The following is a 9,477-nucleotide window of genomic DNA, read 5'->3' as shown; positions in this document are numbered from 1 at the left end:
ATGAAGGAAAACACTGATTCTAGTTTCACAACAATAATCCGTTAACATTATAATACAAAGGCCTGCCTACTTATGTGTTACACAAAAAAAACAAGACCTTCTCTCTCATCCAGGAGTTAAAAGCCTAAAAGCCTAAGAGTTAAAAGGGAATAAACAGATTTTGTTCATCAGTAGGATCCAGTGCTGTGATAGTGTCTGATCCACAATGAGAAAGAGGCAAGACATGGTCTGAAGCATGAGTAGGAACTATCTACCCTAGGGAAAGAAAAGGGGCGACACATAGCTGCAGCACCGTTCAGAACAGCTGTCCTTCGTTTTCTGTTTCCTGAAGAGATCACTGAGTTCCTCTATTTTTTTTTTTTTTTAAATCCACAAAATTAAAATGGACAGGTTGGAAGCCTCAGGTAAAAGCAGAGCACATCAGGGATTTTCCTCTAAGCCTGAGCATGCCAGATCCACACACTGCAGTCACCGGTACAAATGGAAAGGAACGCTTGCTCTAAACTTAGTTAAGGATGAAATAATTTTCAGATTAAAATAAGTACTTCTCATACTAAGTTATTTTACCAAAATTAATCTCTACTTTCACAATAGAACACTGTGGGAAAAGTCTTCACACAGAGAAATTTGCTTCCCAGGCAACATTTCAGTAACGGGTTCTCTCTAACACTTTCATTTAGGCTTATGCAGTTAATTGATGTGCCGTAATTCAGATTTCTAGTAACTGGACAGGTCAAGGAAGCCAGGCCTTCAGGGTTCTTCAGTCTAGACTAGGGCCTGTAGAGAGAAGTCAAGGGATGTGTAAAGGTCAGTTACAGGAAATGGTCCATAGTGGCATTTCCTTTATCCCACACTCCTCGATTCACATACACTTAACCTTCAGGCTTTGCAGTGGCATCACAGCTCACTAACTATAAGAACAAGGCTCCCTCTTTACCTCTCATAACATGAACTCTGCAAATGTGTCTGCTTTTCTGCCCAAATCCATGAGACTAGAATGAAGTCTCATGTCCTAGCTCCAAGAATAACTAAGCTTCATACATAACCCTGCCAGCTTTTGTCACCTTAGGACAGGAGAAATCAAGAACGATCATAAGTATCCTTTTTGCTCTACATATATATTTTAAATAATCCAGTAAGTAAAGTTCCAAAGCTTCCTCCAACCCTCTGTCAAACGGCAGCAGTGGCGGAATCTTCCCTGGAGTAGCAAAGCCTGACGCTGGACCACAGGAGGAAACACAAGGGGCAGCCAGCTACCAGGAGTAGGATATCTGCCCAACTCTTTATCCTGCATTTTCTGGCCCAGGCCTCCTTCACTTTCAGGAAGCCATGCCATATAAATCCCTGTCTTCTAGGCATTTTTTCTCCCCATCCTCCATTCTCTTCCCCCACTAGACCATAAAGTCCTGGATAGTGTTCACAGCTTGGACAGTATTATCATCAGGTGGCAAATAAGAGACACAGGTTTAAGCTCTAGTTCCATGAATGACAAGTTTTTTGTTTCCTTGAGAAAATTACTTAACCTCTTCCTCACGGTCTAAATTTTCTATATATAAAAGAATGCTATTGCTTACTTCAGTATTGGTGAAAAGATTAGAGAAATACAGAGGGGAATGTTTCTTTCCCCTCTATTCCAAAGAAAAAAGTGAATGCATCATATAAGAATGGGGAAGAGGTCTACGGCCATTCCACCCTGAACAAGCCTGATCCTTTCTGATCTCGGAAGCTAAGCAGGATCAGGCCTAGTTAGTACTTGGATGGGAGATCACCTAGGAAGACCAGGTGCTGTAGGAGTTAAAAAAAATAATAATAAGGGATTGTAAGCTGACAATCTGTGAGGACAACCAAAATTTATTTAAATTTAATAAATTTTTTAAAAAAGAATGGAGGAGGAGGAAGTTTGGATAGTGACCAGCATAACCTGGTCTTTTAAAAACTTATATTCGTGACAAAAGTCATGGAACGAGGAAATTTAAAGTATGTTTTAGCATTTTAGATTTCATTGTCACAGGAAAAGTTCCAGAAATCATACAAAAAGGAGGAACATACACACATATGTACTAGCTTTAGTGAGTCCAAAATTAGAAGGGGAAAAAAAACCCCGCCACCACACTAATCAACTTTTAGCTTTCAAGATGACACCAAGTAACTCTGAATCTTAAAAACAAAATTCTATACACATGCAACACATCACATACAGAATCTTTCCATAGATATTCACTGCTCTAGGTAAAAGCCTTCACCACTAGTGTTTTTAAAAGCTGCAGCTGGACTATGGGTCAGATGGCACTCAGCAGTTTTGTGTGTGTTGGGGGTGGGGTGTGTCAGGAATGAATGTGGTTATCAAGGCATTTCTAAGTAGGGAACCCTTGGAACAACATTAGAGTGAGGGTCATGGGAAAAGAAGTTTTGCTCACCCTACTTCCTGGCAGCATTTTCAGTACACAAGCCATAAGCAACTCATGTTTACAAAATGGAAGGATAAAAGAGGGGCTTATTAGATAAAGGGGGCAGGGGAAATCAACCTATACATACACACAGATTATATATTACACTTTTAAATTTTTTTATTTAAAAACCATGAATAGTTTATAAGACTTAGATAGCACACTTCACTGTGCAAAGTATAATCCTTACTGTTTTAATAAAATGAATTAGGTTTGAGTATTTTTATTAAAGTCTATCACATGAATGAAACTCAATTAGGAAAGAAATCATGATATATCTACTTCATCCTCCTTGGGGAAAAAATTGCGCAATTTGAAGTTATTTTCATTCATAGAAAAAGTATTTCTCAGGATTTCAAACTTTCAAATCTAAAGTTCTTCATGTTAAAACAAGATTGTTTAAGAACTAGGTGAATGTATTCTGCTAGACTTGAGGTAAAAGCCAAGGGCATTTTAACTACCATAGGTCAATAGTTCCTCATTTTTTAATTGCTTTGCTAAAACTCAGACTAAAGATAATTGGGTAACAAATCTGAAATTATACAAGTAATACAGGCTACCTCTTTTTTTAAAAAGAGAACTCTAAGATAATTCAACCTCAGGGGGTAAAAAAACAATTGCCAAATCATTACATTTCTATTTCGTGTTTCCTTGTTTTAATCCTGGAATTCTGGGAAATTATAAGTACTTTTCAAAGAGATCTCAAACTAAGTCTGGGCTTAAACAGCTTTTTCTTAAGTTCTGCAGTACATTCTTTATAACTATAGATTTACCAATGATTGCCACTGTGCTGGAGTGTTATTAAATTAAAGAGGCAGACAAAATATGGAGAACTGACTTTGGCATGGAATGCAACAGGCATAGTTTCTTTTCCCCCTGCTTCTTCTTAAACAAAAAGAAAACAAAATGTTCAAACTTGAATGTAATAATAAATAGATTTTCCATATGTTCACTTTATTTGTAACATGACATTTCTACTCTTCACTTATCTTTAATAGTTAGTAGTAGTAATTCTGAAACATACTTGATCACTTCGTGTAGGGGAATATGAGCTAAACACACATTACTCTCACTTATAAAAATCATAACCTCTCCCCACGCAAAAATAGGTAAGATACCAACAAGAAATGTTCTGATTGAACTACAAAATGGGGAAAAAACACATGTTAGAATTTCTCAGTTTAAGTCTTTAAGCACATGTCAGATCCTTCGCACAGATACTCTTTAAACCTAAAACAAAGATGGCACTTAGCTGTTAGATTCGGACCTAAGCATTTGCTCACTAATCACAGTACTTAGAGGTTTTGAACAGCCTGCATCTCTGAAACAGCAGCATCAAGTCTTCCCTGGTTATTTCAATGAATTTTGGCTTCTTCTTGAATGCCAAATCTACATTTCCCACCCACCCCCAATCATTAATATTCAAGAGGAAGAACATAGGTAAATAATTGCCTCTAAAGAATAATAATTATATTATTATCAAATAATATTTGACAGCTATAAATTACAGGCTTCCATACCATATAACTGTTTCTCTAATTACTTTAGAAAAATCATCTCTTACACCAAATAATCTCCCAGCTCCTCCCACTCATCAAAAGATCCAAAAACATTTCAGATACAAAAATAGTCTTTTTTTGATACCTAGTAACTGACTACTATGTGCAAAATATTATAAGGCATTCTAATATTTCTTTCTTTCTCACCTTATAAAGAGGTTACAATGTAATGAGAAAGAAATGGCAACATGAGTACTTTCTGAGGTATAAAGAAGAGCCTGACTGTGGGCAATGAGAGAAATACAGGCACTAGTGTCAACCACGGTGCTGGAGGATGGGCCCATTTTAAATCCTCTCCCAGCAGGTTAGTTAATAAGTCTGTTACCATTCCGTACCAGTAAGAAATGTTTCAATAAAGATTTATTTTCCACTATAAATTTTAGAGAGAAAAATTCATTCAACAAATAATTAAGTGTCTACTCAGGGCAGTCTATACCACTGGGCTTGGTACAGAACTAAGTGCTGAGAGTAAATGGTGAACAAAGCTAAGATGGGCCAGGTGTCTAAGCCTAGTGGAGCAGGCCACCTAGGATAACTGTCAACATTGACTGACACGACACCAAGATGATCACCAATAGAAAAGGGAAACAAAAGTTTTAAAGAACAAGCTAGCATTAGAATTAAAATAATACATAAAATTCATAATAGTAATAATGATAGCAAATAACAAAATAGGATCGCTGGCCAGACTCTGTGCTAATATTATCTCATTCTATCACCATGTCAACCCTACAAAATCTTCCACAAGAATCATTGTCATTTTATAAATGTACAAACTGACCCCATATGAGATTAAAAGGACTTGGCCTCATTTCTATGCATCAGGGGATGGGGGTTGGGAGGAACTTTTTTTACATAACCATAAGGCTATTATCACTTGTAACAAAGTTAATAATTCTTTAATATCAAAAGCTAGCTACAGATTTCCCCATTTACCTTTAATATTTGTTTTCTACCTGTTCACAAATAAGAGTCTTAGCAAAATCTACAGATTGCATTCATTTATGTCTCCTATATCTCAAGTCCCTTTCGATATAGAATAGTTTCCTATTCCTCTGTTCCTTCTTTTCCCAAGCCACCAACTCATCGGCTAGACTGGTTCAGCTGTTTTATAGGGTATCCCAATTTCTGGATTTGGCAGAGTGCTTCCTCCAAGTGTTGTGGAACCTGCTCCTGTATTCCTGCTGTTTCCTGGAGTCAGGAAGTGATATGCAAAGGCTTGATCAAAGGTAGGGGGAAAACCAGAATAAATGTTTCTCCTGTCTCTTTTCTGACAGAAAAGAACTGTTTACATATGCCAAATTGACATAACATTTTTCATCTAGAAAAGACATATTGCTTAGCTTACTGTAGCATCAAACATCGAGATCCTTTTAGAGGAATTAATCTGTACTCTTCGGGTCTAAGTGTTTAAAATCATTCTATTTCCTACAAAAGGCACTACTACACACACACCCCCTCCCGAGCTGCAGCTCCATCTCTACAATCCAGTCCCAGTTCATCGCATTTGATATAATGGTGGTAGCAACCTCATGATCTGTCTGCCAGGCACTCTGTGTGTGCAAAGCCCCACAATTTCTTAATCCAGGTTTATTCCAAGATGGCAGTTCAAAGGGATTTCTAAGAAGGTTTCCCTCTCACCAGAGCCATCCTCAAGTGATAATCGGGAAGCCCCCGGCAAGGATCCACAAGGAGGAAACTTTGAGGATACAGTGGAAAATGGAGAAGTCAAAGAACTAAAAAAGCTCAGAAAGCTTCACAAAATGGTGAGAGTTCTCTATCCTTGTTCCTTGCTCAAACCCACTAGGCTCCAAGTAACAGCATGCCCTCCCCCACCGTCCTACTCTCCACGGTTCCCAGTACAAAGAGTTGGGCCATGGCTTTTTAGAAAAATATGTCCCAGGTCTGAAAATTAACCTTTCCTTTTTTTGTTGTTTTTTAAATTTCTGAACACTGTATGTGGAAACTGTATGTTTCCACATTACCTGTGGAAACAAAGACAGCCACTCAATAGTACATGAAAAAACACTTAAATGGTATAAGTGAAATATTGTCATATCACTGACCTTTACCAATTCCTCACCTCTACATAGTTCTTTCATATTTCTAATTCTTAAAAATCCCTGTAAGACTGGAATTTAGGCAGATTACTCCCCAAGTAAGGATTGAAAAATGACATAGAGTGACTTCGCTATTAGAGTCATTTTTGGCATTTCCTCTTTGAGTTTAGCAAGCCTCTTAAGAAAGAGGCCACAGACAAAACGGGGGATTCCACTCACTAAGAGAAACTTAAGTAGAACAGGCAGAAATTCATTTGGCCTGGCACTGACTTAGCATTAAACTTCAAACACATAAAATGAAAGGAATCACAAAAAATATTTATAAGAGAAAATCAGAGCAAGATGCGAAATGAGATATTGTTTTGCAGGTCTAACTCTTCACCTCGCAGTGAGGATATGGAGCCCCAAAGGGGTCAGGAGGAAAGCTTCATGGCCGGTGGCCTTTTTCTAAAGTATTTCACACTGTCCTTAAAGTGCATTTCAATTTCACTTCTGTATCTTTCATTGCTGTGAGACAACTACCTCTTTACACTCATGAACTCAATACATCGATACATTAAATGAAAAGTTTCTATCTTTCAGTTTCATAGCATATTTAGAAACCTGCAAAAATCAGAAAACCGATAACTTCAGTCTATTCTGCTATAATGTCTTTCTGTAATGTGAATTAAGTCATTCATTGGAAGACAGGGTATAACATGAAAGTCACATTGGTGAGAGTGAGATTTTTTTCCCAACAGATTGACATTTAATGAAGCCATGGGGGCCATCAGGGACAAGCCTTTTCACAATTCAGAAGTGTCTTATCTATAAAAAAGAACTTTAAGAAAAATGCTGAAAATCCTGAAGAGTTTTCTTTAGCATAAGAAGTGGCTAATTTAGTGTTTTCAACATCCACTACACTTTTCACAGCAGTAAGCTATTTGGTAAAGCTTCACATGCAGACGCTGGGTATTTATATTAACAACAAAATAATTAAGTCAACACATGGAGCAGATTTTCCCAAAGGACACAAGAGCCCTGGAGTTTAAGGCTGCAAGAGATCTACTAGTGCCAGATACAAATGACAATGGAGTTTTAACTCTACTGGTGTTTTTACCAGAACTGTTTGTTTGTTTGTTTGTTTGTTTGTTTGTTTGTTTGTTTTGATAATCTAGTTGAAGCTAAAGGTTTTTATTTGCCCTTAACCCTACTTATTCCCAGTAAGTCCTGATATTTGTGTGTGTTATGTGCAATATCTGAAGGTAAACTTTTTTCAGGAATTTATCTCTCATTATAGCAGAAACACCTGTGTGTTTTAAAAAGCAAAAGTAATAAAAGGATATATCCGTGTTTTTCATCGATCCATCAAAAGTGTGCAAAATCAAACTATCTTTTTGTACTGCACATCCTCTTGAGAACTATTTACTGTCCTGAACTTGCTTTTTTTGATATAGTCTATGTGCTTTCAAACTTTAATGTACATTTGAATCTCCAGGGAGATCTTGTTAAATGCAGATTCTGATTCTATAGTCCTGCAGCAGATACTGACGGGTTCAATACATTCAATGGGAGCTAACAGGTGATTCAGATGCTGCTGGCCCATGGACCACACTTTGAAAAGCAAGATTCTAGAAAATACACTACCTTTCATTGGCACTAAGTTGACGCCAGGCTGCACGGCTTACCTCTTTTTTTGAAAAATTGGGGGCAGACCACTTTCTGAACATTTCTTCTAATATGCACCAAGAGAGGAGAGAGGGGACAAGAAGGAGAGAGGAAATTAAAACAAAAGTACATTTTACCCATTGATCCAATTTTGGCAGCATATTAAAGAAGAATTTGTTGAATCGAGGAAACATTTTAGTAGACAATTTTATGTCTACACTATTAGAAAATCTATTTTATCTTCCATAAACAAGTTATATACTATTTGATAAATACCTTCTGAAATTTAAGTTTTCTAGTTTAGAGTATAACAAAATTCTAAGATATTCCAGTCATGGTCGAAATTCCAACAAAATAAACAGATAGTAATATTTACTAATGTGTTTTTAAAACAGACTTTTCTTTAGGACTAATGCTAGACTCTTAAGATAACCCCACAGACCCCACTAATTTTGCATGAGTTTACTGTTCATGAAATTGGGCTCAGTGATAATTTTAAATATTAAGAATTGAGGTGTCTTCTAATTTCTTCATTTTCATACATTATCCTATTGAATAAAAACCAGTGAATATAGCTACTATTTAAAGAAGTCATTATACTTATATAATAGTGCAAATAACTCATGGAATTTGATACACTTTAAAAATAAATGCTTCCTTGATCAAGTATGTCTGTGACACAAAGAGAGAGAGGCAAACAGACAAGAGAGGAAACAGACATTGAGAGAAACTATATCTACATTTTTATGACCTTCAAATGTATACAAGCCTGTTACTTTAAAAGCAGAAAATACAGCTCTATGAATTTTTTTTTTTTACCATCCTCCTAGTCTCAAAAGAGGTGATTTAAAAAATAAAATCAGAGAGCAAAGTAAAGCACGCCAGATGGCATTAAATCCTTTGGTTTAAGACAAAGTTCATTTAAAGAAAAAACAATCCTAAAACCTTTGCTTTTGCTGGAATAATTTTTTTACTAAAAGGACTTCTAGAAGCCGCTGTATGCATCTAATTTCTGTAAATAAAGTTTAAACGGACAATGAGAGCTGGATCTCTTCAGATTTTTGTCCTTAATCTCAGCCTATGGCACTTCACTCAGCAATCCATCCATAACCCAAGTATGTACTTAGAATTCAGATTGACAAGTCTTTTTCCTTTTTTTAACTCTACAGTGCTATAGACACTCAAAATCTTTGACAAATGAAGTTAAGCTAACATTTACTGAGCACTTACTATGTGCTAAGCACTTTGCCAAGGGCTTTATAAAAAAACTTACATAATCCTCACACAAGCCTATAAATACTTTTACATTTCATAGATAAGGAAACTGAGACTTGGATATACTAAGTAACTTGCCATAAATCATCCAGCTAGTGAGAGTCCGCACCTAAATCTGAACCCAGCAGTCAAACTATAGAATCAGAGTTCTTAAGCATTCTTTCGACACTTGGTTTGCATAAATTAGGTGCATGCTAAATCCCTTTACATGCTTAAGTGTTACATTGTATTTATGGTAGTTTATTTTAAACACTTCATTATGAGTAGTATGAAGTGTGTGAATAAATTAATCTCACTCAATATTTTAGGGTTGGCTAATTAACATAAGTGTCCTAAGTGAATAAACATCTTGATGTTAGATAATTAGTATGTGACACATCAAGATTTGAGGGCTGGCTAAGTAGCATAATAAGGATTAGGGATCATTTTTCCATTGGTAACACTACTGCTTAAGGTAAGTTTTGATTTGCTGAAGAGTAACAGCTCTGC

The 9,477-nt window shown here is 36.4% G+C and overlaps 1 protein-coding gene and 1 pseudogene across 2 annotated transcripts in view; one reads left to right on the top strand and one right to left on the bottom strand.

Moving 5' to 3' along the window:
- The window catches only part of ARHGAP42 (Rho GTPase activating protein 42), a 241,876-nt gene that overhangs the window by 195,540 nt on the left and 36,859 nt on the right, over positions 1-9,477 (bottom strand). The window lies entirely within an intron of this gene.
- On the top strand, positions 1,676-1,794 carry LOC111745212 (annotated as a pseudogene).

This window comes from Pteropus vampyrus, unplaced genomic scaffold (assembly GCF_000151845.1).
Source record: "Pteropus vampyrus isolate Shadow unplaced genomic scaffold, Pvam_2.0 Scaffold148, whole genome shotgun sequence".
In the NCBI taxonomy this organism is placed as follows: Eukaryota; Metazoa; Chordata; class Mammalia; order Chiroptera; family Pteropodidae; genus Pteropus; species Pteropus vampyrus.
Note: the sequence above shows the minus strand (reverse complement) of the source record. Positions and strands in the feature narration are given on the sequence as shown.